Source organism: Elephantulus edwardii, unplaced genomic scaffold (assembly GCF_000299155.1).
Source record: "Elephantulus edwardii isolate Elephantulus edwardi_28Jun2011 unplaced genomic scaffold, EleEdw1.0 scaffold00235, whole genome shotgun sequence".
Classification (NCBI taxonomy): Eukaryota; Metazoa; Chordata; class Mammalia; order Macroscelidea; family Macroscelididae; genus Elephantulus; species Elephantulus edwardii.
In genome coordinates, this window is record NW_006399985.1 from 2,088,896 (window position 1) to 2,110,482 (window position 21,587).

General features: G+C 41.9%; 1 pseudogene; it reads right to left on the reverse strand.

Annotated features, from left to right (window-relative positions):
* LOC102844423 overlaps positions 1-21,587 on the reverse strand; it is a 158,209-nt pseudogene that overhangs the window by 89,480 nt on the left and 47,142 nt on the right.

A 21,587-nucleotide genomic window follows, 5' to 3' on the forward strand; every position in this document is an offset into this window, starting at 1 on the left:
TTCGTTTGTTGATGGGCACTTAGGTTGTTTCCAAGTCCTTGCTATTGTGAACAAAGCTGCGATAAACATGGGTGTGCATATATCTGCTTGGATGGCGGTTAGGGTTTCTTTGGGGTATATTCCAAGTAGTAGAATTGCTGGGTCAAATGGTATCTCTGTTTGCAACTTTTTGAGAAAGTGCCACACCGCCTTCCACAGTGGTTGCACCATTTTACACTCCCACCAACAGTGAATAAGGGTGCCAGTTTCTCCACAATCTCGCTAGCATTTGATGTTTGCTGTTCTGTTAAACTTTGCTCTTCTGACTGGGGTGAGATGCTATCTCATAATTGTTTTAATTTGCATCTCTCTTAAAGCTAGGAATTTTGAACATTTTTTTCATGTGCTTGTTGGCCATCTGAATGTCTTCTTTGGTGAAGTGTCTGTTCATATCCTGTGCCCATTTTTCTATTGGATTAGTGACCTTAATTTGCTGTGGTGCTCAAGTATTTTATAAATTCTGGATATAAGTCCTTTATCTGACATGTCATTACCAAATACTTTTTCCCAGTCAGTGGCCTCCATTTTTACCCTGTTGGAGAAGTTTTTGGATGCTCATAGGGATTTGATTCTTAGAAGGTCCCATTCATCTGTTTTATCCTCTTCTGGTTGTAGAGGAACAACTTGGTTTCATGCTCTCCAAACAGATGTTAGTTCTCTCGGCATTCCATGTCAGTACTCCTTTCAGCACCCCACCAGAACAGCATCAATTCATCCCCTGTCATCTTTAGTCATTGTCCAGCTCCGTGATGCACAATAAGTAATTGTGAAGACTATGGCCTGGATCAGGTGCATCTTCGTCTCTAGACTGACATCGTTGCTCTTTGTCACTCTGAAGAGGTTCCTGACGGCAGACTTTCCTGACTGCTGATGCCAAGTGTTGATTGTGGAGCCAAGGAAGCTGAAATTGCATAATTTAATTCTTTTTCTCTGTCTATCATGATGCTGCCAATTGGCCTAGTGGTGAAAATCTTTGTCTTCTTGACAAAGGTAGGGTACTATATAATGATTAAAGGCACAATAGATCAAGAAGACATAACGTTTGTAAACATCTACACACTAAATGATAGACTTGCAAAATGTATAGAACAGTGGCTAGCAGATTTGCTCCTGTGTGCTGCACAGGATTCCATCATTGAATGTACCATAATTTATCAACCCATTCAATTGTGGTTGGACATTAGGGCTTTTTCTGTGTTTTTATGACGGTCAATATCGCTGCTATGGACACTGGTGTACAAATCTCTGTTTCTTTCTCAATTCTCATTTCCTAGGGTATATTCCTACCAGTAGTATAGCTAGGCTTCTAATTTAGTGGAATAGCAGAACTTCTAGGTTTAGCTTTTTTTTAGGAAATGCAAAATTGCCTTCCAGAGTGGTTGTACCATATTACAATCCCACCAACAGCGTATGAGAGTTCCTGCCTCTCCACATGATTTTGAAATATACAACATAATTTAGCATTATGCTGAGTGAACGAACTTAGTCTCGTAAGGACAAATACTTCATAAAACCATTATTGTAAAAATGGAAGGATGACTAGTAAAATGCCTATGAGGTCCAAAGTTGGAAAGAGTGCGAGCAAAGGGTGAGGATGGGCAGAAGGGAAATCATGGGGTCATATAATCTGGTGGGTGGAAGGAAGGTGGTGTAACAGAAATGGGAAAGATGTGGTGGGAACTGAAAAAAAAAAAACGGGTAATGGTGGGCATAGTCTAGTGGTGATGAATGCCATTAAAAACAATGTATGAGAATGATGATATGAAACATAAAAGTAATGAAGGAAAGAGTGTGTGTGTAGAATCTACATTTTTTTTTAAAAAAAACAACCTTATTTAAAAAACCCAACAACAACAACATTAAAAAAAAAAAGATGCCTATCCAGACTTTGGAGTTATCACATTACATCAGTAATGTAAACAGAGTCACAAAACTTAGGAGAAGCTGTGGCAAGGAACTTCCCTCAATACCATTTCAAACAAAACATCTTTCCCTTTAGTTGGTACATGAGATTTGGACGTTCATCCTCTGAAACGAGAGAGAGCATGAGAGACCAATACCAGTGTGTGATGCAAGACATCACAGAAATGACTTGTGATCATATTAAGAGGTGGTTGGCGAAAGGAGGGTTGGTCCAGGTAGCTCGGTGTGCAAGGAATGGGGATGTAGCAGGTAAGGGGTAGAGACAAGTCACACATGCTTGGAAGGGGGGCTGGGAGGGGACAGTGAATGTATTGGTCATTTCTGTAAGGGAGTCTATTTCTTCGGCTGGGTGGAAATGCTTGTCTGTCAGATATTGTTCTAAAACTAAGCATCCAAATTAAGGCAGACTAGGAAGAAAGATTGGCCATCCATTTCTGAAATATAATTGGCCTTTGAAAACCCTATGGACAGCAGAGTAAACTTAGAGTAGACTAACAGATATGACAACTAAGGCTGAACCTTCAAATTTGGAAACACAAATGTAGAAGAACAGTTGTAAGAAAAAATTAACAACTGGCATGTGGAATGTGAGAAGCATGAATGTATGGACACTAGACATTGTAAAGAAATAAATGTAAAACATAAATATTGACATATTAGGTATCAGCAAAATGAGATGGCTTGGCATGGGGCATTTTGAATCTGATGATCATATGATCTATTATGCTGGGGATAAAAAGGTGAAAAAAATGGGGTTACTTTCATAGTTAAAAAGGGCAATTCTAGATTCATCTTGAAATACAGTATTGTGAGTGAGAGGATAATATTCATATACATGCAAGGAAAACCTGTCAATACCACTATCATTCAAATTTATGTGCCTACAACCAGAACCAAAGATGAGTAAAGAGATGATTTCTAACAACTGTTGCAGTCAGAAATCAATCAAACATGTAACCAAGATGCATTAATAATAATGGGTGACTAGAATGCAGAATTTGGGAATTAGGAAGAAGGATCAGTAGTCAGAAATATGGGCTGATAGAAATGAGGCTGGGTATAGAATAATAGAACTCTGTCCAATGATTTATTCATAGCACATACCTTTTATAAAAACCATAACCACAGGCTATATACATAGATTTCACCTGATGGGATGCACAGAAATCATATAAGTTACATCTGTGGAAGGAATCATTGGAGAAGTTCGATATCATCAGTGAAAATTAGGCCAAGTGCTGATTGTGGAACAGATCATCAACTACTCTTATGAAAGTTCAAATTAAAGCTAAAGAAGGTTAAATCATATCCACAGGATCTTGAGTCTATATCCCAGAATTAAAAAATCAACTCAGAAATACGTTTGAGGTCTTGAACATTAATGAATGAAGGCCAGATGCACTGTGCGAAGATACGAAGAATAGCATTCACGAAGAATGCAAAAAGTCATTAAAAAGAAGGAAAAAGAAGAAAAGATAAAAATGGGTATTAGAAGAGACTGAGAGATGCAAATAAAAACAACTATGAGATATCATATCACCCTAGTCAGAATAGCAAAATTTAACAGAACAACAAATATAAAATGCTGGCCAGGTTGTGGAGAAACTGGACACTCTTATTCACTGTTCATGGGAGCATAAAATGGGGCAACCGCAGTGGAAGGCAGCATGGCACTTTCTCAAAAAGTTGCAAATACGGATACCATTTGACCCAGCAATTCCACTACTGGGAATATACTCCAAAGAGACCATAACTGACATCCAAGCAGATATATGCACACCCATGTTTATCACGGCTTTGTTCACAATAGCAAGGACTTGGAAACAACCTAAATGCCCATCAACAAACAAATGGATAGAGAAACTGTGGTATATTCACACAATGGAATACTATGCTGCATTGAAAAACAAGGAACTCATGCAATGTTATTAAAAATGGGTAATCCTGGAGGATATTATGCTGAGTGAAGTATCTCAGTCACAAAAGCACAAATACTGCATAGTGACACTGTTGTAAAATGGGACTGACATCAGGGTTGGGGGGAGACTGAGAAAGATGGGATAAATAATGTATACTGCATTGAAACAGATGAGGAAGAGAACTGTTTAAATGGGGTATGTGATTAGTTATTGTTGTCATGACAGGAGTCCAGAATGAAGAGTGCATAGTGGACTGGACCTGGGGAGAGGAATTGTAAAACAATGAAATGATTTTTCTTTTACTTTTCAAAGAGAAGAGTGTACTGGGGGTGGGGGGGTTGGGCAGGGAGAAAAGTACAACAATGAATGAATGGAAATCCAAAGTCACTGTGAATTTTCATTAAAATTGATAATAATTATAACAAAGGAAGAGACTCTGAATTTTGCACTAAAGCACTAAGAAGCCAAAGCAAAGGGAAGAAATCAAGAAGTTAAGAAGCTGAATAGAAGATTTCAAAGTGCAGTTTGGGAAGACAAGGCAAAATATTATAATGAAATAGGCAAGGAGCTGGAGTTGAAAAATCAAAAGGGCTGAAATCACTCAGCATTTTCTAAACTGAAGGAACTAAAGAACAAATTCAAACCACAAGCTACAATGCTTAAGGATGATATGGACAGAATACTGAATGATTCAGGAAGCATTAAGAGAAGATGGAAGGAGTATACAGAGTCACTGTACCAAAAAGAACTGGCTGACACATAAGAATTTCAAGAAACAATATATGATCAAGAGGCAATGGTGATGAAGGAGGAAGTTCAGGCTGCTCTGAAGGACTTGGCAAAGAACAAAGCCTCAGGAATTGATGGAACACCAATTGATGTATTTCAACAAATAGATGCTGCCCTGGATATGCTTATCAATTTGTGTCAAGAAATCTGGAAGACAACTACTTGGTCAACTAACTGGAAGAGATCCATATTTATACCATTCTAAAAAAAGGTGACCTGACAGAGTGTGGAAATTATCAAACAATATCACTGATATCACACACTAGCAAAACCCTGCTGAAGATTATCCAGAAATGCCTGGAAGAGTACATTGACAGAGAACTACCAGAAATACAAGCTGGGTTTAGAAGAGGTCGTGGCACTAGAGATATTATTGCCAACGTCAGATGGATCTTGGCAGAAAGCAGAGATTATCAGAAGAATGTCTATCTGTGTTTCATTGATGATACAAAGACATTTGACTGTGTGGATCACTACAAATTGTGGCTAACGTTGAGGAAAACAGGAATACCAGAACACTTGATTGTGCTCATGTAAAACCTATACTTGGACCAGGAAGCTGTCCTCAGAACAGAACAAGGAAACACTGCATGGGTCAAAATCAGGAAAGCAGTACGTCGGGGATTCATCCTGTCTCCATACTTGTTTAATTTGTATGCAGAACAGATCATTCAGGAAGCAGAATTTTATGAGAAAGAATGTGGCCTCAAGATTGGAGGAAGATTCAATAACAACCTATGATATGCAGATGATACAACCTTACTTGATGAAACTGAAAAAGACCTGAAGAGCTTGCTTCAGAAGGTCAAGGACTGTAGTCTTCAACATGGATTGAAGTTCAACATCAAGAAGACAAAGATTCACCACTGGGTCAGTTGACAGGACCATGATTAACAGAGAGATTGAGGTTTTTGGCAATTACAGCTTGCTCAGCTCCAATATCAACACTCTTAATAACTGTTGTTGTTGTTGTTGATTGCCTTTGAGTCAAGCTAGACTCACAGCAACCCTATGAACAAAAGGGCTGAAGGCCCTCTACAACTACTGACATTTATAAAAGTTCATAAAATTTCTAGAGGTATGCTGTTTAGGAAGTGGATGCCACTCCTGCTAGCAGTCAGGAAATCAAACGACAAATTGCGTGGGGAAAATCTGCTGTCAGATACCTCTCAAGAGTTCTGAAAAGCAATGCCAGTCTAGAGGTTAAGGTGCACCTAATCCAGGCCATGGTCTTCACAATTACTTGTTATGCTTCAGAGAGTTGGACAACGACTAAGGATAGCAGAAGAAGAATCAATGCCTTTGAGTTGTGGTGCTGGACAAAAGTCTTGAGCATACCTTGGACTGCCAAGAAAACAAATATGTCTGTCTTGGAGGGATCCTTGAAGACTGAAGACTAGAATTTTGAAGCTCTGTCCCATGTACTTTGGGCACATGGCAAGGAGAGACTGGTCCTTGGAGAAGGACATCATGCTCAGAAGGATGGAGTGACAGAGCAGGAGAGGAAGACGCAGGATGAAATGGATTGATACAGTAACTGGGGCAATGGGGTTGGTGTGTCAGAATTAGTGAGACTGGCTCAGGACAGGGAAGGGTTCAGAACTGCTGTACATAGGGTTGCTATAGGTCACAGGAGACTCAGCAGTACATAACAACAATAACATATTCTATTGGTTGTTTTTTATTTAAATCTCTTGTTTAAAGTCAATAAGACCTCGTGGAGGGCATTTGTATTTAAAAGTCGGTTGTTATTATATTTTGGAGGAACATTCTTCTAAGTGGTACAACACTCTTCTGTCAGTATGCTATATTGAGGTAACCTGGGCTTGCTGTGGTGCTGAACCTTGTGCCATTGGGGTGTCAAATGCCACTATGGTTACCCATGGTGGACAGTGTTTGGTGGAGCTCCCAGTTTAAGACAGGTTTGGAAGCAGGAGTGGCATCCACTTCCTAAACAACATGCCTCTGGAAAGTCTATGAACTCTGAGAAGATAGTTATAGAAAGGCTTCATGTCTTTTGTTCATTGGGTCACTATGAGTTATGCTCAATTTGACAGTAATCAACAACAACAATAAACCAAAACAAACAGGCAACAGTGATTATCAGATTTGAAGAAAGAAATAGCAGCACAATAGTAGTAGTTGTTGTTGTTATGTGCCGTCGAGTCGTTTGCGACTCATAGCGACCCTATGTACAACAGCCCTAAACCCTGCTCTATCCTGTGCCAATCTCATTGTTTCTGACACACCCATCCCGATTACCCCAGTCACCGAATCAATCCATCTCATAGAGGGTCTTCCCCTCCTGCGCCGTCCCTCCACCCTCCCCAGCATGATGTCCTTCTCCAAGGACCGGTCTCTCCTCACAACATGTCCAAAGTATGTTAGATGGAGCCCCAGAATCCTTGCCTCCAAGGAGCAGCCTGGTTCAACCCTCTCTAGGATGAATCTGTTTGTTTTCTTGGCAGTCCATGGTACATTCAATACTCTTCTCCAGCACCACAGCTCAAAGGCATCAATTCTCCTCCTATCCTCCCTAGTCATTGTCCAACTCTCTGATGCATAACAAGCGATTGCAAAAACCATGGCCTATATCAGGCGCACCTTAGTCTCCAGAGTGACACCGTTGCTCTTGAGTACTTTAGAGAGGTCCCTAACTGCAGACATTCCCATCGAGATATGTTTTTTTTATTTCCTGGCTACTGGTGCTAAGAGTGTTGACTGTGGAGCTGAGAAAACTGAAGCTGTGAACAATCTCAATCTCTTCACCATCCATCCTGATGCTACTGATTGGTCCAGTGGTGAGAATTTTTGTCTTCCATATTGAAGGCTGCAGTCCTTGACCCTCTGCAGTAACTGCATGAGGTCCTCCTCAGTTTCAGCAAGCAGGGTTGTGTCATCTGCCTAACGCAGAGTGTTGATAAATCATCCACCAATCCTAATGCCACGCTTCTCCTCATTGAGCCCAGCCTCTTGGGTAATCTGCTCTGCAACAATAGTAGTAGCGAACTTCAATACATTATGTGGATGTTGGAGAACAGCACTGAATAAACCAGGAACTGCCGAATGAACAAAGGATACGTCTTTAGGAAAGTGTAGCCAGAGTACTCAAACAAAAGTTTGTCTTACATACTCTAGGCATGTTGTTAGGAGCAGCCATTCCTTGGAAAAGGACGCAATGCTTGAAAAGGTGGAGGGTCAGTGAACGAGAGACAGGCCTACGACTGGATGGATTGACACAGTGAATGCAGCAATGGATTCAAGCGTGTCAGAGCTGGCACAGACTAGAGCAAGGTTCACATCCGTTGTGTATAGGGTTTCTATAAGTTGCAGTCAACTAGATAGCACACACCAACACAACGGCACCTGGTGGTGCAGTGCATTAAGTGTGTTACTAACCAAAAAAAGGCAGAGGTTTGAATCGACCTGCTTCTCCACAGAAGATGGGCAGTCTCCTCATGTAAGGATTGACAGTCAGAAACCTGATGGCGTTAGAATTGACTCAGCGGCCGTGCATTTATCACCACACCGCACAAAAGAAAAGGTCAACATGATCAAGATTCGCAGGTCCACAGGGAACCAAGCTGGATTCTGAAGAGAATGTGGAATGAGGGACATTGTTACTGATATCAGACAGCTCATGGCTATGAGTAAGTATCAGGAAGACAGTTATTCCTGTTTTACTGACCATGAAATGCATTCGACTGTGTGGATCATGATAACTCATGGACACCATTGCAAGGAATGACCATTCTAAGACGTGGAACAGATGAAGGGGCAATTAATTGTTCCAAAGAGTCAGGAATGGTGTGCATCAAGGTCAGACTCATACCAATCATACTCATTCAGTTTGCATGCAGAGAAAATAATCGCGCCGGGTGGATCTAGGAAGAAGAACACGGTGCCAGGTTTGGAGGAACAATCATGATACAACCTTGTCTGCTGAAAGTGAACAGGGATTGGAAATACTGATGCAAAGAAAAAACTATGGCTTATAGTATTGGTTCTACCTCAATATAAAGAAAGCAAATGTCTTTCCCACTGGATCAGTAAGTGACATCATGACAGACAGAGAAGTATTGAAGTTGTCCCAGATTTCCCTTTACTAAAATCTGCTTTCAGCAACCACGAAAACAGCAGTGAAGAAGTCAAATGATGAGCTGCAAAGGGCAAATCGCCTGCAAAAGACTTCTTACTAGTATACGAAAGCACACATGGCCCTGTCAGCACTCATATGCATTGCCTGCCCCAGGCCATGGGGTTTGCTATCTCTTCATAAAGCTGGCTTGAGCTGTCTGTGCTCGAACTTACTACCACAGGCATGAGACCCAACTCTGCATTAAATCCGTTTAAGAAGCCAACAATGAATTGTTGTTTGCTGTATCATAGAGTTGGAACTGACCCTCCAGCAGGTTTTCAGAGGCAGTCAGTCACACAGGAGGAAGCTGCTCATGCTCTCCTATGGAGCAGCTGGTGGCCTCGAACCACATGCCTTCGGGATTGGAACACAGCTTCTTGTCACTAGGCCAACAGAGCTCCCTCCAAAAATTAATTAAGAAGACTAAAGAATTGATGCTTTTCAAGAATCTCTTTTTAAAGAGTATTGAAAACACCTTTGACTTCCAGAAGGCTGAGTAGCCCTGTGTTGGAGGAAGACGAGCACAGGAAGAACAGATGGTGAGAGATCAGTCGTCTCTGGAGAAGGCTGTCACACTCGGTAGAGGGTCAGCATGAAAGGCGAAGACCCTGGACCAGATGGATCAACAAAGTGGCTGTAGCAATGGGCTCACCATCAGCAACGACTGACAATGACGTAGGACCGGGCAGTGTTCTTGCCTCTCGTCCACTGATTCAGAACGATCCCGTGGCACCCAACACAGCGTGTACACCTCCCACTTTACAATGCAGGCTCTCTGAAGAAAAACGACACCATTTGGATCCCAGATTTGCACTTCTAGCACGGTACCTAATACATGGGGTTCAGTCACGACGTATCATTTCAACGATGAGTTGTGTTTGTCACTTTCCTTTTTATTCTCCACATCTGTAAGAGAGTAGACGTACGTGCGTGTCGTTGCTGGTGCAGCACAGTGCAGTCGCTCTCGGTGCCCATCCTCTCACTCCTGCACTTCACCTTCTGACACTTTGCTTCCTATACCCTTCCAACCGCCCACGCTTTCCCATGCTCATCTAGTTCTGCAAAGATGACAGCCTTAGAAACCAGAGCCAGAGTCCCCAAACTTGGCCTGTAGAGTTGCGATGGTTAGGAATGGATTGGAGGGCAACGGGGTTGGTATTTTTGCCTGATCCCTCTTCCTGGGTACTATCTCTACCACAACACAGGCCTGTCTCAGCGGGGGCTGATCATTCTACTTCGGTTTTGGAATAAGAAAAGATACGTGTGGTTCATGCTAGTAGTCTGGAATGGAGGAACTGCAAGCCCCCCAAACACGAAATATGTGAATATATCCTCGGGGGAACAGACAGCAAAAAGCTCCATCTCTCATACTTTGGACACATTGTTGGGAGAGGTTGTTCCTTGGAAAGGTCAGGAAAATAGGGGAAGGTCTTCAATGAGATAGATTAACACAGTGACTACAGCAAGGGGCTCAAATGAGCCCAAGACAATGGGGATGACACAGGATTAGGGCAGGGTTCAAGTGTGCTGTTCATAGGCTCATTATGAGTCGTACTCAACTTGATGTCAACAACATCACATAGATAGTTCAAAACTCAATTTATTTCCAAATAAAAGAGGCCGCACCCTCTCATCTCCATGAATAGTATTCTTTCTTTCTCCAGTTCCTGCAGGGGCTGCCAATTTACTCTTTACCAGGTCAGAGCTGTAGGAGCTAACGAAGGGTTCAACCTGCCAACGTTTGGGGCAGCAGCTGAGCTCTCACGGATTGCACAACGAGAACTCCCTTTTATTTTTTGCACTCGAGTCTAGGAAACAGATATTTAGCAATCTGTTTTGCAATTTCCTATGCTTGAGATCTTGACCTCTCTGAAATGTTAATAATTCTCATCGGCATTATGAAGATGATAATAGTCTCTTACCAATGCCTGTGCTGCGTTTTTCAGCACGAGGAAAAGTTTATTCAGTAGCAAATTGAAGTGATAGACATTAGAATCAATTTCTTTTCTGTTTTTTTCAACTTGTTTTAAGCATTTTTAAAAAAAAAAAAACACAAAGGAACCACGTTGTGCAATTTGCCCAGCTCCAGACAGAGTTGTACAATTTGCTCCTGGAACCCTTGTCCTATACATATTTCCTAAAAGGAAAAAAGTACTCCAGGCATCAAGATATAATCCATCAGTACATATTAAAATGTAAGAAAACATAAATACAAGAAAGACATCAATGTGCCTGCTTACAACCAAGGAAATGGTTAAGTTGGGAAAGTTTAACAAGATGCAATTGTAGTCAGATGGTTGCGCTATAAAACCCACTTATTAAACTACTGTGAGTCTATTTAAACATTCCAATAAAGTTCATGTATAACAAAATTACCACACTAGAAATACTCACTTTCTAACCATAAGGCTGTTGCAAGCAGTCCTTTCCAAACCACTTGTTGCTGCAAATGCCCTTTATAAAAGCCTAGGTCTCAAGGAGGGGTCTGTTGGTTAACTTGTTTGTCTCCTCGCTGCGGGGCACAGACTGCGCGGAAGTGGGTCTCCCTGTGGATTTGCACTTGCGTCTCCCCTGAATCCCAGGCTGTTTTGCCTGAGGGGAGGCTGCTGCAGACACAGTAATTACTTCCGTGGCTGGAGACGGATGGGTTCTCCTGGCCTGCCCTCTCCCAGGAGCTCCCAGCAAATCCATTGCTGCTGGGAGAAGAGGCCTCACGTGTGCGAGAGCTGCCTTTCCATTGCTAACGGAACGCTCTCACCCTCTGCACCACCTGGAGAGGCCCACAGTGCGCACCGGCTCTCACACGAATAGGGAGGATCTGTGAGTACCAAAGCAACAGGTGAACCAGCCTTGGAAGACTGCAGCCAATATACTCCATAGACACAAAGATGGCCAGATGTGGTCTCACAGACTGTGGGGTCAGCGACTGCAGGAGGACATCGTGCTTCGTAAAGTAAAGGGTCATCGAAAAAAGAGGAAGACCCTGAACAGGTGGAGGGACACAGCGTCTGTCACAAGGGGTCACACACAGCAGCGGTCAGGAGGATGGCACAGGGCCTGGCCGGCCTTGGCTCTGTTAGTCATAGCTGTGACTGATGTGCAGTCACGTTGGAACCAATGCACAGCTGATCCTCCAGTAGGTTTTCAGAGGCAGTGAATTGCACGGGAGGAGATGGCTTGTCTTTCTCCCACTGAGCAGCTGGTGAATTTGAACCCCATGCCTTTGGCTTGGCAGCACAATTCCTTTCCACTAAGCCACCAGAGCTCCCCGTGGATTAGAGTCAAGTCAATGGTGCCTATAAACACACGTCTGCCTGCCAAGCTAGAAAAGATACGCTTGTGACTTGATGTGGATGCTCCATAATGACTACAGTCAACACTGGAGGCTGCATCCCTCTCGTTCTTACGATGATTCCTTTTTGTTTTGGATTATGTACCGAGTGTTATGTACTTAATAAGAAGACAGTTTGGACCTTATGAGCTTGTGTGGAGCTCAGATGAGCTCCTGCTTTTTTCTCTTGTCCACTTTTCTCAGGCTGACTCTGCCTGAACCACCACAGGCACGAGACCCAGAAGCCTTTCCTAGGTCAACCTCTCTAGAACACACTCTCGTCCGAAGAGGAATTGTGCTTGAATCCAGACTATAGGGCAAGAAATAAGCGGCCCTGGAAGAAAGCTCTCTTCCTTCCTTCCTTTGCTTCTAAAACTTGGGGCAGCCTCTGGGGGTGTTAAGCATCTGGGCTTTTAGGCTTTTTTAAAGGCTGTACACTTCAGGAAGGTGAGCACTTTGTAACAGTTTTCCAAAGAAAACAGTCTTTGTTGCCATAACCTTTTTGTATAACCAAGCTCACAGAGGCTGGAAGCATTTTGTAATTGTATTGAAACTGTGACAGCGGTCCTCAGGGACCACCCAAGGATAAGGATAAATTGATTGCCTCCATTAAGTGATCTTTAAGCATCAAATTTTAGTAGAAATGTTGGGGAGTAAGACACCACTTAAAAAAAAGAGGTTAGCTGAGGTCTGAAAGAGCAAGGTGGCCTATATTTAATAACAGCAAGGTCACTGCGTGAAATCAGTAAGAGGAACCAGAGAAGCGGGTGTCCCATTTCCACACAGAGTTCTGATGGTTTGTGATGTCAGCAGACTTCAAAATGGAACAATTGACTTAAAAAATATCATATCATATTGTTAAGAAAAGGAGATCAAAGAATCCACTCCAACATCAAGTCAGGACACTGTCATTTAAGACTGCTTTGTAGTGACGCCCATCTCAGGACCTTGAGTTCTTTTTCTTAATTAATTTCATTCATCAAAATTGCTTGAAGGGCCAGAGATTTCTCTGGCTCTTTTTACACAGAAGTCAGGTTACATGTAGTGAATTCTCAATTATACAAGCTAATATTGAGGGAGGTACAGAGAGAAGATGGTCTCAGACAGTAGCTAATCCAAAAATCCTTTCTACTGGCCTTTGGAAGACAAGGCATTAGATGTTGTTTTGTTATCGATGCTGCTCCTTTTTCCTGTTGGGTTGTTTTCTTTCCGTGTGGATTGGTTTTGCATGAGACGTTGAAAAGGACAGGCACAGGCGGGGTGGGGCTTACAAGGGGATTTGTCAAATAGGTCAAACACTGGCGAGAAAGAGGGCCTCACAAATATCCTACTAAACAGAAGACAGAGGTCTTGGCTTAAATGGACAATTAGGGAGGTGGAAACAAAAACAGATATATCTTGAGTTTGCTACCAGAAACAAAGCTGATACTGCCCATTGTTTTTAAAAAACTCTTAATGTGTTTTAGGTAAAATGAAGCAGAAATAAAGTAGAAATGAATGTAAACTTGTGCTGTAAATTTGGAAGGCTAAATGTTTGTAAGATTCCTTCATTTATAAAATCTGTGAAACCAGGTACTTTTGATTCTAGAAACCTGACTTGGTTTATTATTTGGAATTATTTTTATTGGCCGTCATGTAAAAATGAAGTCAGGAACTTCTTGGGCACAGAGAATCAAACAGATTTATGCTCGACATGAATGCAAAATACCTCAAACCTTCCCAGATCTTCACATCTCCTGTCATTATCTACTCGAGGTATCTTTAGCTTGCTCAAGCAAATCCTAAACATGGCTCATCTTGGTCTTATTTCTCGTAGGAATAATGCCAGGCAATAGAGTGTTCTAGTGGGACTATGCAGTCCTTTGACTGTGTGGATCCTAACAGATTAGGCTAACACTGAGAAGAATCATGGATTCCAGAGCACTTAATAGTGCTCATGTGAAAACTACATCTAGACTAAGAGGGTATCGTGCAAGGGAACGTGGCATCCTTTCTCCATACCTATTTAATCTGTATGCAGAGTAAATTATTTGAGAAGCTGGACTCTGTGAAGAAGAACGTAGCATCAGAAGTGGAGAAAGACTCATCAATAACCTTCATTATTAAATGACACACAGTCTTGCTTGATGAAAGTAAGAAAGACTTGAAGCATTTGCTGCAGAAGGTTAAATACTACAGCCTTCAATATGGATTGCATCGCAACATCAAGAAAACAATGCCTTCATTCCTTGACCAATAGACAACATTGTGGTAGATGGAGAAAAGATTGAAACTGTCAATGACTTCAGCCTACTTGGATCCACAAGCAATACACGTGGTGCCAGCAGTCAGGAAATCAGGACTGGCAAAGTATTGCACTGGGAAAGTCGACAGTCAGAGCCCTCTCCACATTATTGATGAGCAATGACGTAACTTAGATGGCTAAAGTACGCCAGACTCAATCCATCGTCTTTCCAGTGACATGCTATTCATCTGAGAGCTGGACAATGAAAAAAGATGACAGAAGAACTTTGGACTGTGGTGTTGGTGAGGAGTGCTCAAGGTGACATGGCGTAGAAAAAGAACACGTCTTGGAGAAAGTGCAGCCAGAGGGCTCCTTGGAGGAAAGATGATGAAGCTTTGTCTCCCATACTTTGGGCATATTGCTGAGAGAGAGGTTATTCCTTGGAGCGGGACATCATGCTCAGAAAGCTGGAGGGACAGTGAAACAGAGGAAGACCCTTAACCAGTGTATTAAAGCAGTGATTGAAGCAATGAGCTCCAGTGTGACAGAGATTCTGAGGAGGGCACAGGACAAGACAGGGCTCAGGCCTATAGTTCACAGGGTCACTATGAGTCATACTCAACTCACCAGTTCTTAACAACAACAACAACAACAACAACAAGTGGCCTAACAGGTGTGGACTTGCACTGCCAACTCAAAGACAAGCAGTTCGAATCTACCAGCTGCTCCAAGGGAAAATATGGACAATTGTTTTCTGTGTAATTTATAGCTTCTGAAAACTCACAGGACAGTCAGCTATGAGGTGATTACTACTTAATAACGAATTTAAGAGTTTGGGGGGGGGGGTTGTTTGTGTATAGTATTGTTTGTTTTTTTAAATGAGTGCAGTAAAATCCATTCATTTGTCTACCCATTTGTTCATGTTCGATTTATAAAACACTATTAGCTAGGTGAAGGATTATGCATAATACAACAGATTCTCTCTGAATAGTCAGCAACCTAGTAATGTAGGATATTTACATAAGAAGCGATTACTTTCTCACAAGTAAAGTTCAGATATATGCAAGTTCTGCACATTATTACTTGTTGTTTACCACTGAGTCAGAACCACTTAGAACTGGCCCTCTAACAGGATTTCAGAGGAGGTTACTCTCAGGAAAGGGATTTCCTGTCTTCCCATGGAGTGGCTGGTGGAGCCTTCTTTGCTTTGACAGTTCAATTCCTTACCTCTGCGTCACCAGAGCTCCCTACATTCGTGCTAGGAAGAGTTTTTAGAGAATCTCCTTAAAGAAGGTGGGAGTTGACAGAACTTCATCTCATCAATTTATGGGACAAAGTTTTTGCAAAAGGAGAACTTTTTTTTTTCCTTCTTCAAACTTTGTCTACTCGGCCTCACTCACGTTCGCCGTGTTAGCGCCTTTGTCTTGACGACAGCTCTCTGAAGTCAGGCTCGCAGCCACGACCCCTACATGCAGGAACGGATGTTCAGTGAGCAGCTTGACACAGGCTGAGATGAAATCCAGGTGCCAGGGTCTCCAGAGCGTATTCACTGTGGAATCTGCAATGATCAAGAACAGGAAAGGAATGAAGAAGATGTGGCATGGCAATGGAAGTGAAAGCTGGTGCCCACTTGGGGGAAATAAATGAACAGTTTCTATATATGAGTAGATATTGAGGATAAGATATCCTCGGCTACAAGTCTCTTAGAGAAAATAAAGAGCCTAGAATACGAGGGAACGCATTTAGACCACAGTACCTTGGAAGTCTCAGAGCCTAGGCTTCTTCATCCATGGTAAAGTGACCTCACAGATTCTGGGGAAGGTATCATGACACACACTAGATTAAATCCTTAAAATGCAGAGTGTGTTGACCGTCTTACATAAATTGGCAAGAGCTGTTATCAAACATTCTTTCTGCCTAGGTTCACTAACCCAGCTAACTCTAAATTAGAATAAGTCATGATTGCGTTCCGACACGCTTGTGGAACTGGCATGGCATTGAGAAGCCTTAGTCCGCCAATCACGGGGTTGGAATGGCCTTTGCTAAGTCTGTTGGTCCACGTGATATGGTTTATATTGTGTCATAAACCTGGGATCAAACACTTTTACCTCAGGCAAGAGATGTGTATCTATTGAATTCAAACGCTTGATAAATGAAGGCAGAGAAGCTCCGTACTGCTTTGCCAATACTGGTTAAATAGGAAATTTGACTTCATATATGTAAGTTACATATATGTATGTAGGGGTGTGTGTGTGTGTGTGTGTGTGTGTGTGTGTCTTACAAAATTATCCTATTGTTTTTTCAGACTTAACAGTTTGAACAACATTTTACATGAAATTGTCTTTTCCAGTTGCCAAAATGTTATTAAGAGTTTTCTCCGTGCACTTAACCTTTGCTACCCACCCTCAACATGATGCAACATCAAAGAAATTCCTTTTGGGAAAACTAGATAATCAGGTTTGTTAGGGAAGAGCTTTTATATACCATCATCATTACTCACCGAACTAGAGTGGAGTATAATTTTGTAAACAAAGAAGGATCAAAAAAGATATGACAGAAATCCTCTTTAGCCAGGTTCTTAAAACAGATCCAAACAATGTTAGATTTCTATCTCCCATGACAAATCAGGTGTCAAGGTGAATTTGGTTACCCCTCCACTGAATGAGCGTCACAATTAGATGACAACCAAACTATGTGCTCACGCTGCTCTAATTTAGCAACACAGAAATAAAGGCCTTTAATCTCTTGTTTCCCCCACAATCCCTTCATCCTATCTGGCATTGGAGAAAGAAGGAATTCCGCCATGAATACTTTTGAGAACAAAGCATTGGGCTTTGCTGGGAGAATCTGGGAGTTTAACTTATTTATACATACCTAGGTGTCAGGTAAACCAGTGTCGCTTTTTTCTCTTCTCCTTTCATTCCTGCAATACTTTGATGCTTGCAACAGATCACTGCCATCAAATACAAAGATTTCCACAGGTGTCAAACCGCTTAGAGTCGAACTTGATCTCTGCTGGGGTAGGATGCTGATTGCAGACGGTGATGCCTTTGTCTCCCCAGCTTTGATGGTGATTATCTTACAAACTCTAAATACACGGCATCAATGAACACACATACACACACATGCGCGCGCGTACACACACACACACACACACACACACACACACACACTACTTTGTCTCCCTGTAAGTGGGCCACCCGAAAAAGTGAAGCTGTTTTCCATTTATTTCTGCATAAAAAAATAGCCTGGCTTGTGTGTAAATGTAAATCCAGAGGCCATGATGTTGAATGAAATAAGCCAGTCACAAAAGTACACAACTTACGCACAATCACTATTATAAAGAGCTAAAGAAAAGTTTGCACACAGGTAGAATTATTCTTGAATGACTATCAGGGATGGGAAGATAGAGGGGAGTGAAAACTACTAAATCGATAATGCACACGTAGTAAGATGCATGAAGAAAAAGACAATATACATTAAGGAAAAAGTGAGCATAATGCCACTAAAAAATAAAAAAAGGAAGACACGTAGAGACTCAGAAAGGTTCATGAAAATCAGCACTCCAGGGAAGTAGCCACTCTAACACTTGCAGGATGTGGTTGAGGGAGATCTGGCACATTGAATCCACCAGCTGCTCTGGAGGAGAAGGATGGACCACCTCCTCCCATGAGATTTACCGCCTCTGAAGATGCACTGGGGGGTGAGCCAGAGGTCGATTCCAAGGTGACAGTGTACAACAGCAAAAACAACAGGATTCAGTTGAGTATGCAGGTCAAGGTCGTGCACAGGAATGGTCAGGAACTTAATGGAAATAAAAGAAGTGCCAAAGACATTAGCCTCTTTCTACTAAAAAAAAAAAAATCCCAATTATGTTCCAATTCATTAGGAACCAACTAATCTCTCTTGAGCTTTCCCAATTACTTTTTCCCAAGTACTTCTTATAAATTATTACTAAACATATGAGAATCAAGACCCATTTGGAATCCAAGGAGAACCGTATTCACGCAAGTCAGATCAATTCAAAGAACTGAAGCTACTTAAAGGTATGGTCTTCTGAAATGTGCTGTCATGTGGTTGAAAATGGGAGGCGAAAGACAAGAATAACATTGTGTGTGGCACGAGGATCCCAGAGGATAACTACAGGAGGAATGCAGGTTGAAATTGGAGAAGAAACAGCAATCAACATGTTTGGAAGCACAACTGGAAAGCAATTCTTGTGCTACTAAAAAAATAGGAAAAAAAGAAACTAATTTTTAAAAATTTCCAAAAAAAGATCCAATGTTTATCACAAATAGAGTGTTGCTGTTGTTGTTGTTAAGTGCCGTCGAATCCTTTGCAACTCATAGCGACCCTATGTACAACAGCCCTAAACCCCATGCCAATAGCATGGCCTCTGACACACCCATCCCGATTACCCCAGTCGCTGACTCAATCCACCTCATAGAGGGTCTTCCCCTCCTGTGCCATCCCTCCACCTTACCAAGCATCACATTCCTCTCCAAGGACCTGTCTCTCCTTACAACATGTCCAAAGTATGTCAGACGAAGCCCCAGAATCCTTGCCTCCAAGGAGTAGCCTGATTTAACCCTCTCCAGGATGAATTTGTTTATTTTCTTGGCAGTCCAGGGTACATTCAATACTTTGCTCCAGCACCACAGCTCAAAGGCATCAATTCTCCTTCTATCTTCCCTAGTCATTGTCCAACTCTCTGATGCATAACAAGTGATTGTAAAGACCATGGCCTGTATCAGGCGCACCTTAGTCTCCAGAGAGACACCGCTGCTCTTGAGTACTTTAGAGAGGCCCCGAACAGCAGACTTTCCCATCGCAATACCTTTTTTGATTTCCTGGCTGCTGGTGCCAAGAGTGTTGACCATGAAGTCAAGTAAACTGAAGCTATGAACAATCTCAATCTCTCTGACATCCATCCTGATGCTACCGATTGGTCCAGTGGTGAGAATCGTTGTCTTCTTGACATTGAGCCCCAGTCCATACTGAAGGCTGCAGTCCTTGACCCTCTGCAGCAAATGCATGAGGTCCTCCTCAGTTTTGGCAAGCAGGGTTGTGTCATCTGCATAATGCAGATTGTTAAGAGATCTTTCACCAATCCTGACACTACACTTCACCTCATAGAGCCTGGCTTCTCGGATAATCTGCTCTGCATACAGGTTGAAAAGATATGGAGATAGGACACATCCCTGGCGTACACCCTTCCCAATTTTGAACCATGTGGTGTTACCTTGCTCTGTTCTAACGACTGCCTCTTGGTCCAAGTATAGGTTTCGCATTAGCACAATTAAATGTTCTGGGATTCCCATTCTTCTCAGAGTCAGCCACAGTTTGTTATGATCCACACAGTCAAATGCCTTTGCATAATCAATGAAATGCAGATAGACATTCTTCTGGTATTCTCTGCTTTCAGCCAAGATCCATCTAACATCAGCTACAATATCTCTAGTACCACGACCCCTTCTAAACCCAGCCTGGACTTCCGGCAGTTCTCTGCTGATGTGCTGTTCCAGTCGTTTTTGGATAATCTTCAGTAGAATCTTGCTTGCATGTGAAATCAATAATATTGTTCTGTAGTTTTCCACTCAGTTGGGTCACCTTTCTTTGGAATGGTAACAAATATAGATCTCTTCCAGTCAGTTGGCCAAGTGGTTGTTCTCCAGATTTCTTGGAACAACTTGGTGAGCACATCCATGGCAGCAACTGTTAGCTGAAATATGTCAATTGGTATGCCAATTGAAGAGCCCAAGTGGTATTAAATGATATTACAATTGCAACTTGGTTAAAATCCAAATATTGTGGGAAGAAAGGATTTTTTTGTAAGTTTTACCCTGCTACACTAAATTTTAAATTTACATATAATATGACAATATGGAACATGGGTTAAAAATATAAATAAAAGTTTTAATAGGATTCAGATCTGGTGTTCATAGCGTTGCTGTGAGTCATACTTGACAGCACCTAACAGCAAAATATAGAGTTTACTAGATGAATTAAGTTGCGTTATTTATTTGCATACTCTTAACTTCAATTTACATATAAGTTAACCATTGTAGTAATATCTTCCTCACAGGACTTTGTAAATGTTCTCTTACACAATATATACACAACTTCTAGGGCGGTATTCAGAGACAGGCTGCACTTACTATATTTTGTTGTTGTTGAGTATCATCAAATTGGGACCAACCCATAGCTGACCCGTCAGTGGGTTTTCAGAGGCAGTTAATCGCAGCGGAGAAAATTTCCTATCCTTCTACAGAAACGTTGGAGAAGTTCAATATCGGCAGTGAATAGTAGGCCAAGTACTGATTGTGAAACATGCCATCAACTACTCATATGTAAGTTCAAATTAATGCTAAAGAAGGTTAAAACATATCCACAGGAATAAAAATTTGATCTTGAGTCTATCCGACCTGAATTTAAAAACCAACTCAGGAACACGTTTGAAGCTTTGAACACTAATGAGTGAAGACCAGGTGAGATGTGGAAAGATATGAAGAATGTCCTTCATGAAGAATCTAAAAGGTCGTTACATGGATGTGGTGAGATAGAAACTCATTTACATTGTTGGTGGGATCGTGAAATGGTACGACCACTCTAGAAAGCCGTTTGGCAATTCCTCAAAAACCTGAATATAGAAATTCCATATGACCCAGCTATTCCATTGCTTGGAATGTTGCTATTGTTGTTAAGTGCTGACGAATCATAAACAACCCCTAGTGACCCTATGAGTGAAAGTCTTAAAAACAAAACTTTCATCTTTTCTCCAAGTTTATAGTTTCTGGAGGCAAGCTTTTTTGGAATTGAATGCCACTCCTGCTTACTGAGGCTCAAGTGAAAACTTACACATCAATGTTCAGAGCAGCATTATTCACCATCACAAGAACAAAGTAACAGCCCAGATGTCCAATCACAAATGAATGGGTTGAGAAGTTGTGGTACATTCATACAATGGAATACTATGCATCACACAGGAGCGATGATTTTGTAAATTACTACCTAATGTAATGCACTTGCTGCGAAGGGTCAAGGACTGCAGCCTTCAGTATGGACTAAGGCTCAATGTCAAGAAGACAAAGATTCTCGCCACTGGACCAATTGGCAGCATCAGGATGGATGAAGAAGAGGTTGAGAGTGTTCACAGCTTCAGTTTGCTCGGCTCCACAGTCAACACTCTTGGCACCAGCAGTCAGGAAATCAAAAAGCGTATCG